This window comes from Ascaphus truei, chromosome 7 (genome assembly GCF_040206685.1).
Source record: "Ascaphus truei isolate aAscTru1 chromosome 7, aAscTru1.hap1, whole genome shotgun sequence".
In the NCBI taxonomy this organism is placed as follows: domain Eukaryota; kingdom Metazoa; phylum Chordata; class Amphibia; order Anura; family Ascaphidae; genus Ascaphus; species Ascaphus truei.
The window spans coordinates 87,389,724-87,403,047 of NC_134489.1; the positions used below are offsets into that span (position 1 = coordinate 87,389,724).

Here is a 13,324-nt window from a genome sequence, read left to right on the forward strand (position 1 = left end):
TGTACGTGCAATAGATACCCCCTTTTTTATGTAAAAACATTTTATACATTCTATACTATGCGTGGTTGTGTGCTCTTTTTCGCTCTCATTTCTTTCATAGATTTGTTTTGTAGAGCCAACATTTATCAGGAGCTGCAGACAGGGAGTGACCATTTTATATATTTTTCTCTGGGTTAGAACAGGGGTGCGCAAACCAGGGGGCACAAGATTCTCTGCAAGGGGGGGGTGGCAGGGGTTACAGAGGACCACGCGCTTCACCAAGGCATTTAAATTAAATGCTGGTGAAGAGGTGCAGGCATTTGTAACTCTCTCTTACCTTGGTTCAGACATCTTCTTGTGACGTGTCGCCATGGCAACGCAGCATCGAATGACGCCACAGGGTCATGAGACCTTTTGTTCCCATGGCAATATGACGTCATGACCACCAGAACGTCAGAGCCATGGTAAGGAGGGGGGCGTGAGGAGAGGGGGACAGCCGGCAGGGGGGCACAGGGGGAAAAGATTGTGCTCCCCTGGGTTAAAAGATATTTTCTCCTGGACTGATAAAACTAGTGACTCTTTAGTAATGTTCACATATAAATCTGTCACTTCTGTTCCCTGAGTGATCACTCGCAAATTGGTGGTCAAACATATGTAATATATATATATATTATTTTTTTTCACTATATATTACTTATTCTATCTTTAGGCTGACAAGTCTTTGGAGGTTATTGATATCACTTTTGACAATAATTCTTTCACCAATTATTGGCTACACTTTACAGTACATTTGTTATTATTTTGAATTCGTACGGTGGCTATAATAGTGCGCTACTCTTCGTTCCGGTTTCTACTGTATGTAACAATGGTATAGCAAATAACAAGTTTGATAAATATGCCATATTGTAACATTGGCTTTACATGTTATGGCAGCATAAAACGTCCTGACTAATGTAATAAATGTAAATATAGTGTGTTGCCAGTGTACAAACATGTACTGTTTTCCATCTGTAAATAATATTAAACTATATCTCTGATGAAAATGTGTGAATATTGTGCATAAAGATAAAAATGCAGTTGATAGGGGGCTTGTAAAATAACATCTTCTAGTCAAGATACCAAATAAGGAACAAAATACAAAATAATTAAACACCAGGGGCATCATTTGTGAAATATGCCAGAATGTTTCAGCCTGCACAAATTGGTTTACAAGCTCAAGGAACTATTCATTAAGACATGATGTGCAATTGTGAGATCTCCAAATATGTATGTAGCCAACTCTTTATGACTTAACCTCATAAATATCCACGGTTCACTTAAAACTGTTACTATGGATCGAATGGTGAGAATTCTTAAGTGATATTGATTTCTTTAACCACCGTCATATGTCAGCAGAGCACCCTATAATACAGTGGTGTGAAAAAGAAAGTACACCCTCTTTGAATTCTATGTTTTTACATATCAGGACATAACAATCATCTGTTCCTTAGCAGGTCTTAAAATTAGGTAAATACAACCTCAGATGAACAACAACACATGACATATTACACCGTGTCATGGTGCATAGGTGCATAGTCTGGAAACCGTTGGAGCATGTGCAAGGGGGGATGGGCTCAATGGAGGAGTGCTGCCTAGTTACCAGAGCTAAGGAGTGGGACCCTCCCCTGGTATAAAACATGGCTTCCTGCTAAATGTAGTCAGTTGGAGTCCAGTGTAGCCTGCTCCTTAAGGAGTAGGCAGGATTCTACTCTGCCCCATCAGGGGTAGAGGGGTGAAGACTAGCCTAGGGGCCTCAAGCTCCTGGGAGGCCTAGTCAAGGGAATGCAACCTCTCTTGCATGGGAGGAATATAAAAAAGGAATTGTATGAGCTGGTCCAGCAATAAATCAAGTTGCACTGTTCCTGTTCTGTGGCTGAATTACTACTGTACAAAGGTTCCTGAAGGGATAAACCCTGTCTCTGACAGAGTCCTGCAAGATGGAGGCACAGCACCATCCTGAAAGCCTCTCCTGTTGTCTACTCCCCATCCCAAAGCGGAGACTCAAACCTCCTGGAAGCCTACAGGTGAGCACCATCCCACCATATTATCATGAGTAACCACATATATCCCATAGGGGGGGGGGATAAGGGTATTAAACATGCATCGCAAAAACTTCGCTGGTGGTACCCAAGATTATTCCAAATCTACTTCTCACTCCTGCAGTCCTTTACGGTTCTATAATTTTGTCAGATCAGTCGCAAAGCTTTCTTTTTAGATCCAGAATATTTAAATATATAATAAACATATTACTTCCACTTGAATGTATGAATTTATCAATTGCTACATTAATGTATTTTTTTTACTATATTTTCACAACATTATTTTATGTAGTTAACCTTTAAGGACAGTTACATAAATGTTGACATTCTTTGACTAATAATTTGAATTTAATGACCATGACCATTTGGATCATTGTAACTGTGATATTGTTTTTTTCAATTCATTATTCTCATGTTTCTATTTATGAGGGTTGTCACAGTAGAGGTAGCCAGTAGAGGTAGAGGTAGCCAGCCTTCAGCCTTCATATAATAAAGGTGAAGCCCGGTAGGCTGCCCCCAAAACCGTGTGTATCTGGCCGCATATGTGCGTGCAAAGCCAGGTACAATGTGTGCCTTGTAACCCCTGATAACAATGTTTCCCTAGCCGCCTATGTGAACTCTTAAGCGGGGCATTTTGACCTCCTTATAGGAAGGTGCCTAAAACCTGGGACTTTGGGAACCTGAGTTTAAGGGTGGATATTGGGGGGCAAAAGGAATTAATATGTGTATAAAATGTTTCTGTACTTTATTCCCTATCGCCTTGTGTTTTTCCCTGCCAAAACAAGCATGTATTGCGGGGACGTGGTTTATTTCCGTAAAGGTATTCCCCATGTAATGTATTGACAGCAAGTTTTAATATCAAGTTCCCCATATAAAATTCACCTCTATGGAGGCAGCCCGGGTAATTCAATTAACCGAGGTGCCTGCATAGAGATGGTGGATCAAAGGGGAGGATGGGAGCAGTTAAGTGTTGGGCCATGTGGTGAGCAGGGAAAGGCAGAGGACCAGGGCTGAAAAATGGTCACTCAGCAGGGGAGACCCTTTGTTCCTCCAGAGTCTGTGAGCCTACCCAGCGGGCGTTATGGGGTGGGCATGTGAAGCCTTTACTGAGACGGAGCTTGTAGGCGCGGTTCCCATTGGCCAGTTCGAACTTCCTGCTCGCCGGCATCCTTGTCATCACAGGGCAGGTCTGAACACCTAAACACGCCCTCTCCTCTGATTGGTGCAGCCAGGCGAGTCTCCGGCTTGTGATTGGCTGTCACCGTAGGATCTGTGCTCTGATTGGTTACCGCACCATGCTCCATGTTAAAGATAGCCACGAGGGCTATGTAAGGAGTGTGGCCGATCAGAGTACAAGACAACAGGCTGGGTCCGCTGAAGCACGAGGCAGGCTTTTCAAAGTTGCTCTGCTCGGAATAGCAGAGCACTTAGCATATACTGTGCCGGGAAGCTCAGCCAAGTGGAGGGCCAGCTCTGGAGGCATAGACCGTCTCAGTGAACCTCTGGCTGGGGATTAGTGACTGTGATTCACTGGCAGAGATCCAGAGGGGCTACCTGTTTGTAGAGCCCTCTGACTACCAGGAAGAGAAGTGGACAGGGTAAGCCCATCTGAAGCGGGCCCCTGCACCTAGTCGAGGCTAGAGACTTTTCCCCAGGTCCCCAGTGGGTAATTGTATGTTTTATTGTGTATTTTCTATGTTTTCTGGCTTTGCCAGAATAAACTTTGTTTTGTTCACCTTCCTTGACTTGTCACAGTGATAATGAATCCCGGTAGTTTCAGGGTTAAAGACCTGGTTCCCCGTGACAAGGGTATTGCTTTGTTTAAATAGATTAACCTAAGAAAAGGGTGGAATACAATGTTGTACCATCACTTGTGATTGTTCATTATTTCCTTTCTGTTTTAACTGGAGCATTTTTGTGGTATTATCTCAACAAGGAGGATGTGACCTAACATGTAAATATGATGTGGCAACAATACTCTAGTAACAAAACATAAAAGAGAAGTGCACAACTCTCGTAGTATAGCAGTAAATATTCAAATTGGCATAAAGAGGTAAGTAAGTAACTCATGTACAAAAAGAGAAATAAAAACAAGCTTATCATAAGAAGATTGACGTAGCAGTCTCTTCAAAGACAACTGCTGAAACCTTACGCTACAGAAAGCCAGTCGCATGAAGAATCTTTAATCCATAATGGGACACATCACCTCTGGACTCCAATGCGATGCCGTGTCGTGCCTCAGACATCACCAGGACTATTGATCATTCACCTCAACCAGTGGATACTTGATGGTAACATCTGAGTCAGCTGAACAAGAATGTCCCAAGAGCATCCTGAATTAGTCTGGTAGCCAAATGTGTTGATTTCAGAGCATATGGACTTTGACTGGTAGTGTAATAAATAATACTCTCGCTAGAGGGAAATCGGTCTTTAATAGAATCAAATGGGCTACTTGGCGACCTGTCACTTCATCGGAGAATAAAAGTAAAAAGAGTATAATCATTCATATAAACCCGTGCTCAGCCTAGGATTGGTTGAAGAGGACAGGTGCAAATACTTAATGGTGGAATGGTCTATCTCAATCCAATATCAAGCTACAAATACAATAAAGTATATCTGAAACTACAGTATGGCGAGTGTGTGCAAAACAAAACATAGATAATAGTTTCATAGAAACATATTGTTAAGACAATTAGTATTCAAAATCAGAGCTGATCATCTCAAAATTAACATCACCAATAAAATACCTAAAATAATAAAGACAGGAAAAAGAACAGAAAACTCAATCAAATTAGAATATCCCCAAATAATATAAAGGTAAGTATAAAAGTATTAATAATAAAATTGGTATATTTGGTAATTCATGGATTAAAAGATCCTTTGGGAACATCAATTACAACAAAAAGAGAACAAAACAGGGCAGACCATCATTATTCATGGATTGTACATGTCTTAACAATATGTTCTTATCAAAATGTTATGTATGCTTTGTATTTGCACACACTCTTATGCCATACTCTAGTTCCAGATATGCTTTATTGTATTTTGAGCTTGATATTGGACTAAGGCCTGGATTCATCAAACTTCGATAACCTAATAATTAAAATTTATCTCCAAAAAACGTGGGATATTAGATGGTGCAATACATCAATGTTGTATCGCCAACAATATATAACAGAGAATCTCGCACGTTTAAGTAAACATTATTGATTCTGAGAATAAAAACAGAGAGAATATCCCACGTTTAAGTAAAAAAATAGTATTCGGCGCGACGGCAAGGAGCATGGTCGCATAGGTTAGGAGCTCCGTGCCTCGCTTTACTGACAACGTTAGCTGAAATCTAATAAAATTAACAAAATCACCAAATCAACTGAGAGTTTACATAAATAAAGCACCTACGGTCCCAGGATGTCCAGAAATGGCCCCACGGTGGCTAGAAAGAAAGGATTACCGGAATACTTTGGCCGTGCAGGGGCGAGTGGAGCGGGAGAGGAAATGGCGCCTCATTCAAATGCCGGGTCGAAGACAGAGCCTGACGGAGAAGAGGAAGAGCGGGACAACCCGGCACTGAGACCAGTCAGACAGTGCGACTTTGATAAATTATACACCGACCTTAAGACACTATTCCAGGCAGAGATTAAAGACCTGAAGAAAGAGGTGTCCGGACTGGGGGAAAGGACAAATACCCTGGAGAATAAAATGGACTAATCGATCAGAGTGATCAAAAGGCAAGATCGGAAATACACGGGCCTGTAAGAGCAGATAAATGAATTACGGGAGCGTCAAGAGGACTCGGAGAACAGGGACAGGCGTAATAACATCCGGATTAGAGGAGTCCCTGAATCTGTCCTGGACTGCGACGAGTTCATTACAAAATGGCTGGAGCCTCTGCTCCCAGATACCCCAAAAGATCACCTGGTGATGGATAGGTGCCACAGAGCCCTAAGAGCCAAACCGTTCCAGAACGAGCAGCCCAGAGATATTGTACTCCGGTTGCACCAATACTGAACAAAGGAGGCTGTCCTACATAAAACCAGACCCCTACCTGTTGTGGAGCACGAGGGCACGAGACTGTCCATCTTTTAGGACCTGTCCCCTGTGACGCTGGCCCGCCGCAGATCCCTGCTACCGGTCACGAAGACCCTGAGAGAGAACGGGGTCAGGTACAGGTGGACCTTCCCCTTCGACCTTCAGGTGGCGAGAGGAGGCAAGGCATACACAATAAGGGAGTCGGAAGAGGGCCAGCCTTCCTCCATAAGTTGGGCCTGGGAGAGGCCCCTACTGCCTCTGACCCAGCCAGCCCACTCCCTGAGCCCATATGGGAACAGCGTACGAGGTCCCCCAGGGCGCAGAGGGACACAGATCTAAAAATCCCCACAAGTTAAAGTTGCCGCAGTAGTTGAAGGACTTAAGTTAAGCTGCCGAAAAGGTACCCCCAGGTCCCAGAGGAACAGCGCCACAGGCAGGCTCCCACCCCCCAAAGGGAGAGAATTGAGCCCCACACTTGTGAAGGAGACTGTCCACAGCAGCGGGCCACAGAAGACACCAGACAATAAAGTAAAAAAGCTATTAATAAACTTTCGGCCTACCTTTTCCACGAAAGCACCCCCACACACAAGATGGCGAAGATACCTGTGACGGCGGGAATCCACGGTGAGGCGCAGGAGCCGGAAGGGAGCGAAGAGCGGGAAGCAGGAGCAGGCGCCCACACCTTCGCACTGGTGAGAAGAGCAAACCAAAATGGCTGTTGCCTGGAAGCCCGTCACCGGATGGACCCGGAAGAAGCGTCGCCATCTTGGAGGTGGCGCGGAGCCTGCCCCCGTCATCGCAGATGGATGACGTCAACGCCACGGACGGCGCTAAACGGAGGCCCCGCGAGGAGGCTACGAGTCGCCGGTCCGACAACCCTGGCGAGAAGAGGACACCTTGTCAGGCGGAGGCAGGGGATTTGAAAAATCAAGCGGCACAGAGGCGGAGGCGGAGAGAAGAAGAGGGCCGCCGCACATAGAGATTAAGATCAAAAGGGAAGCAAAGGCAGTAGGAATAGAAAGAGGGTAGGGTAGGTGAGTGAGGGCTAAACAGGAAGTTGAGGATTATAGACAGAGTAAGCAAGGTGATAGAACGACAGCAGAATGTAAGGTAAGAGAGGGGGAGAGAGGGCAAGTTGTAAGGGAGTAGAAGGATAAAAGAATGTGCTAGAGAAGGAAGGGGTAAGTGAGCGGAGATTGGGGAAAGGAGCAGACACAGGCCATATAAGCAGGGAAGAAGGCAAGGTGGGATGAGCGGAGGGAGGAGAGAGTGATGACTGGTAGAAGTGGGAAGGGGGAAGTGATAATAAGCTGAGAAGGAAGTGAAGGGAAAGGGTTAGAGGATGGAAGGTACGAGGTCGGGGAGAGAGGGTGAGTTGTTGGGCAGGTGCAGGTAGAAAGTGAGATAGAGAGACAGGAGAAGTTAACAAGAGAAGGGAATGAGGGAGCAGTGAAGGGCATTAGGAGGTGGGGGAGGTCAGGCAGAGAGTGGAGATAGAAGAGTGACAGTGAGTCCTGCAGTGGTTACAACACTGAAAAAAATAAGGGGAAGAAACGGGGCTAGAGTTGGTATGGCGCTGGGAAATCTGGGCTATGGGGGCAGCCACTAGTAGATAGTTAGGTTTCGTTAATATAAATAAGGTATGAGCGAGGCAGGAGTGGTAGGAGGCGACCTGCTTCAAAATCCGCATGGGACACACGCTAGGGGGGAGGAGGGTGGTTCTCCTGGGCCCTAGTGAAGCCCTTTGGGTCAGGACTCTGGGGGAGGGCGGCACCCACCCCAAGTTACTCCCGGACTGCTGGAGAAGAGTTCGGATACCCAAAGGTGATGACCTCGACGAGAGGGTTACCTCGCCAAGACGTCGAGAAATAATACGTTCCAGAATATGTTGTGTGTTGTTTTTGTATCCCCCGGTTTCCCCTTTTGTGTGCCCCCCCTTTTTTGTTCCCTTAGGTGAGAGGGAGATGTGCCGTGATACAAGGAGGACAGGAGGCTCCAGAGTTGGACCAGCCACGCCAAACAGGAAAAGATTACGGCAGACACGTCGACCCACATGCTTCAATGAGTAAGGAACTCAGGCTAATATCCCACAATGTTAAAGGGTTTAACAGTCCGGCAAAGCATAGAGTCGCCTTTCGGGATTATAAACGTAAGGGGGCATAAATTTTATTTTTGCAAGAAACACACTTCTCAAAGGGCAACTGTCCCAAGTTCCTTGATAAAGACTACAGGGTACACCTTCTGTCCTCCGCAAAGGTTAAAAAACGAGGGGTGGCCATATTAATCCATAATCGTATACCGTTTGTAACCTATAAGACATTTACTGACAGGGAGGGTAGGTTCCTCATTGTGCGGGGAGCAATACAAGGATTCCCTATCACATTAGCAACAATATACGCCCCTAACGAAAAGGCCACAGACTTCTTTGACACATTCTTTGGGAAACTTAGCAAAGTGGTAAGAGAGAATATTATCGTAGCAGGAGACCTGAATAGGGCACTGCATGAGGACCTTGACAGATGCTCGACCACTAACGCAACACATAGACCTGACGTACTAACAATTAAAAAGGGTTTAAGAGACTGCCAACTGCTCGACATATGGAGGGAACAACACCAGGGAATGAGGGAATACACCTTCTACTCACACCCACACAACACCTATAGCAGGATTGATTACTTCCTTGTATCCAATAGAATGGTCCCCGGGGTCTCTCGTTCCGAGATCCATGATATTTCATGGTCTGACCATGCATCTATCAAGCTGCGATGCACACTAATACCACTAGATAGACCTAGAGCGAGTAATAATGAATCTGGCCGCTAAAAGGAAAAGGGAAAGGGAGAAAAAAAACCAAGAGCTAGAAAAGCAACTAGCGGAGCTCTCTTCCCTACACAAAATAAATAAGAGTGATCACACGTTGAAACAAGTATTAGACACCAAAATCTCCTCCTTTCTGCCCAGGCTGAGAAGGAAATGGCCTGGTCTCAGCGAAAAAGCAAACAAGCCTGACACACTACTTGCCAATAAGCTAAAAAATAAGCTTCCAAATTATCATATTCATGCAATTCGAAACCACGAAGGCGACCTTACCTCCATTCCTGGGAAAATTGTAGAGGAGTTCAAAAAGTATTATGAAAAACTATACAATGAAGATAAGGTGACCCACAATCTGAAAACAAGAGAGTCGTTAAAGACCTTCTTAAAACCTACCAAAACCTACCAATCTTGGAGAGAAGTGACAGGGAGGCACTCCAGTCGGACTTCACGATGGAGGACCTTTCTGGGGTCATCAAGGCACTAAAACCTGCCAAAGCCCCAGGGCCGGATGGCTTCTCAAACTTATATTACAAGAAATATATTAAGATACTAGCCCCCCACATGTTAAAGTTATTCAACGAAATTCTAGCAGGGGCCTCATTCCCAGCACAAATGCTCCAAGCCTCAATCTCTGTGATCCACAAACCCGGAAAGGACCCGGCAGACTTTAAGAGCTACCGGCCCATTTCACTGATTAATTCGGACATTAAAATATACTCCAAACTTATAGCCAACAGGGTGGGTAGAGTTCTTCTCGGGTTAATACACATGGATCAGGTAGGGTTTATCGGAGGTAGGCAAGCGGCAGATAACACCAGGAGAATTAGTGACCTGATGGATCTGGCCCAAAAGAAAAACATACATTCCATGGTGTTAAGTCTGGACGCTGAGAAAGCCTTCGATAGGATAGATTGGCCCTACCTAACAGAAACATTGAGAGCGTTTGGCTTTGAGGGACGCCTCCTGCAGGCCATCCTAGCGCTATACAAGAACCCTACAGCAAGGGTGAGACACCAATGTTTCCCCTCAGAACAATTCGAAATCAAAAGCGGAACAAGGCAGGGGTGCCCGTTGTCGCCATTGCTGTTCGCCTTGTGCATAGAACCCTTAGCGGCGCACATTAGAAATAACCCAGATATCTCTGGAATCCCAGTGGGAGACCAGTTGCACAAAGCCGCTCTATACGCTGATGATGTCATTCTTACATTAGCCAAACCTCTCACGTCTCTCCCAAACGTATTCAACATCCTGGGTAAATTTAACCAAATCTCGGGGTTTAAGATCAATCAGTCTAAATCTGAAGCCCTCAATATCAACTTACCAAAAGTTACCAATTTTAATTTCAAATGGCAACCTTCCGCTATCAAATATTTAGGGGTTTATCTCACGAGGGACTACAAAACATTATATAAAGCTAATTTTCCCAGGGTAATTAAGACACTGGGGGAGGATCTCAGGACCTGGATGAAGGGGAGTATTTCATGGATTGTGAGGATACATAGCGTGAAAATGAACCTCCTCCCAAAGATGTTATATTTTTTCCAGAGTCTCCCTATCCCTTTGGTACAGGCGGACATCCTCTCCCTACAGTCACAAATAATGAAATTTATTTGGAATAAGAAAAACCCAAGAATTGCTAAGGGAATTTTAAAGCGTCCCACCATAAGAGGAGGTTTAGCGGTGCCTTGCTTGCAGGCTTACTACAAAGCAGCCCAATTAGGGCAGATTCTCCAATGGCACACAGATCCAAGCTTACGGAGATGGGAAGAGTTGGAGAGGAACTGTTGTGCACCGATTGAACTCCAAAACTTAATCTGGCTACCCAAAAGAGGGGTACGCAAGATGGAAATGCCGCTGCAGACCATGGCCAATTCACTAAGAGTTTGGGAGGCCACTAAATTTAGTTGTCAGTTGACTACTAAAGAGTCATTGATGACGCCAATTGTGGGCAATCCAGACTTCGCTCCGGGTCTGAACAGCAAAAACCTCTTAAACTGGACTCAAAAGGGGATAACCCGTCTTAAAGATCTGGAGGGTATAACGACCATACAAACCTTTGAACAAATTAAATCCTCTAAAACTATCCCAAACAGCGAATTCTTTAGGTACCTCCAGATCAGAGATTTTTATAATAAAACGCCAATTAGACCGGCACGAACTAATTTTGAGCAGCTGTGTTCTAGAGGTACGGACACAAGGGGACTTACATCTAGAATGTAAGGGAAGTGATCTGCCCGACAAAGCCCAACGAGAACAGACTGTGCTACATTCGACATTGGGAAGAGGATTTAGGGGAGACATTAGAAGACGAAGAGTGGGACAGAATTATTCAGGCAGCTGCAAAAAGTTCAATCTGCACCACATTAATGGAGAACGCATATAAAGTCCTTATGTGGTGGTATTACACCCCAACCCGCTTAGCTAAATTTGTGAGAGGCTACTCCCCTCTTTATCCTAAACAATGTGGGGAGGTGGCGGATCTGCGACACATGCTGTGGTCTTGCGCAAGAGTGGCCCCTATTTGGGAACAGATTAGAGACTGGATTCAGCGAATTCTCGGTTTGGAGATCCCCCTGGACCCGTGGGTGTTCCTTTTGGGCAGGCGGATCCGGGGTCTGTCAAATGCAGCGCATAAATTGATCGTGCATTTTGCATCAGCCACAAGATGCGAGATCGCAGCATTATGGAAGCAACAAGAAATCCCTATTATCCCTAAGATCAGAAACAGGATTTGGCATGTCTGCAGGATGGAACAATTAACAAGTTTGATTAATGACTCTGGCACAAACTACCTAAAAGTCTGGGCACCATGGTTGGCCCAGTTAGACATCCCAGGGGTGGATGCCGCCACGATTTTGCACTAATAAAAACAGATGCGTTCTCCTTTGAAGGTCGGATATGCAACGTGACGTAGCGACGTACTGATAGCAGACAGCCCCACGGGTTTAGTTTAGGAAGGAGGACACAAAGGCAGGTCTCTCCCCAGAAAGCCAACCCAGTCAGCACCTATCAAGGCGGCACAATGACAGCTACGAACAAAGAAGCTTGAAGCATCCTCCTCTCTCCCTCCGCCCCTTCTCCCTCCCCTCCCTCCCCACCCGGTTCCCTTGTCTAGTTCGTCTCGTCTTGTTTGTGATGTCGTCTGTACAGTAGATGAGTGTTAGTGATGATCAAAAATGTGTGTTTTTATAACTGGAAGTGATACAACGGGCTGTGACACAATGTTTGCACTTGTAATTTCCAATAAAAATTTAAGTTGGAAAAAAAATATATATATATATTATTCATCAAATTTCGCAAATATACATTGATTATCAAAGTGTTTATCTATACCATGAAAAGGGGCATAAATAAACACATTGCCAGTCAATGGACAACCTAAAAAAAAAAAAAAAAACACAATTAAATAAAATCAAAATCAAACTTCCCCCTCCTCATCCAACTGTGGCACGAACTCTTGCCCCACGATGCAATGATCCTCAACAGCATGATGCAAAGAAGTCTATGATCCTCAGTTGCTTGAAGGGGAATCTCTGGTGAGTACTATAGCTCTTTTTTCTCTCTTTTCTTCTTTCTAATCCAACTGCTCCAGGAGATGTTGATGGGACGGCTTCTTGCGTACAAATGAGACGTGACAGACCTATGTAAGACCTGTAATGTCACATTTGGCTGACAAATGGTACATCCAGCAATCCGATTGGTGGGTATACCATGTGGTGGCTTCCAGTTTTTTAAATGATGTGACGTCATCTTAAACGGAGGAAAGTCAGTCAGTCAATCAGGTAGCATATGCTTCCCTCCCTGTTAAAAAAACCCTGCTCTTGTACCTGTAGGATTACGAACGAAATCCATTTCCTTATTAGCTGTTCATGTTCACTTTATTTGCAAACCTTGATAAAAGTATATTGGCTTGCTTAGCCTGTAGCAGTTTTGTTATTAGCCCCTGCGTTACTGTCTTATATACTGTAACATTGTTGCTTGAGATTATCTCTGCTAATTACCGGTTATCCTTGAGGTATACTCTACAGTTGGTTGGTGTAATTGCCACTAGCCTTGTTTGGGCATACATTTACTAGTGACCACTCTTGGATCACTAGATCATCTTATAGTTTGCCATATTTTGTTTTTATTTGTTCAGTGTGTTGGGAGCTACCGTCTTTGTAGGACTTAAGGGAAGTACCCTTGATCCCTGTGATCTTGTGGAACGGGCCAGAAGAAGGGACATTCCGCCCCGAAACATTGTACCCCTTATTTGTCTTGATCCCTCCCCCTTTACCCTTGTCTTTTCCTTATTCCTTTCCCTTCCCCCACACAGTGTTCTCCCACTCCATTTGCTGTTACTCACAGTTGTACGTATAATGTATAACTGACCTTTGCGATTATCTACTGTATATTTATTGTGTGGTCATATTGTGGCA

General features: G+C 44.7%; 1 protein-coding gene across 5 annotated transcripts in view; it reads right to left on the reverse strand.

The window, feature by feature from the left end:
• Positions 1-13,324, reverse strand: part of GALNT13 (polypeptide N-acetylgalactosaminyltransferase 13) — a 200,901-nt gene that overhangs the window by 50,361 nt on the left and 137,216 nt on the right. The window lies entirely within an intron of this gene.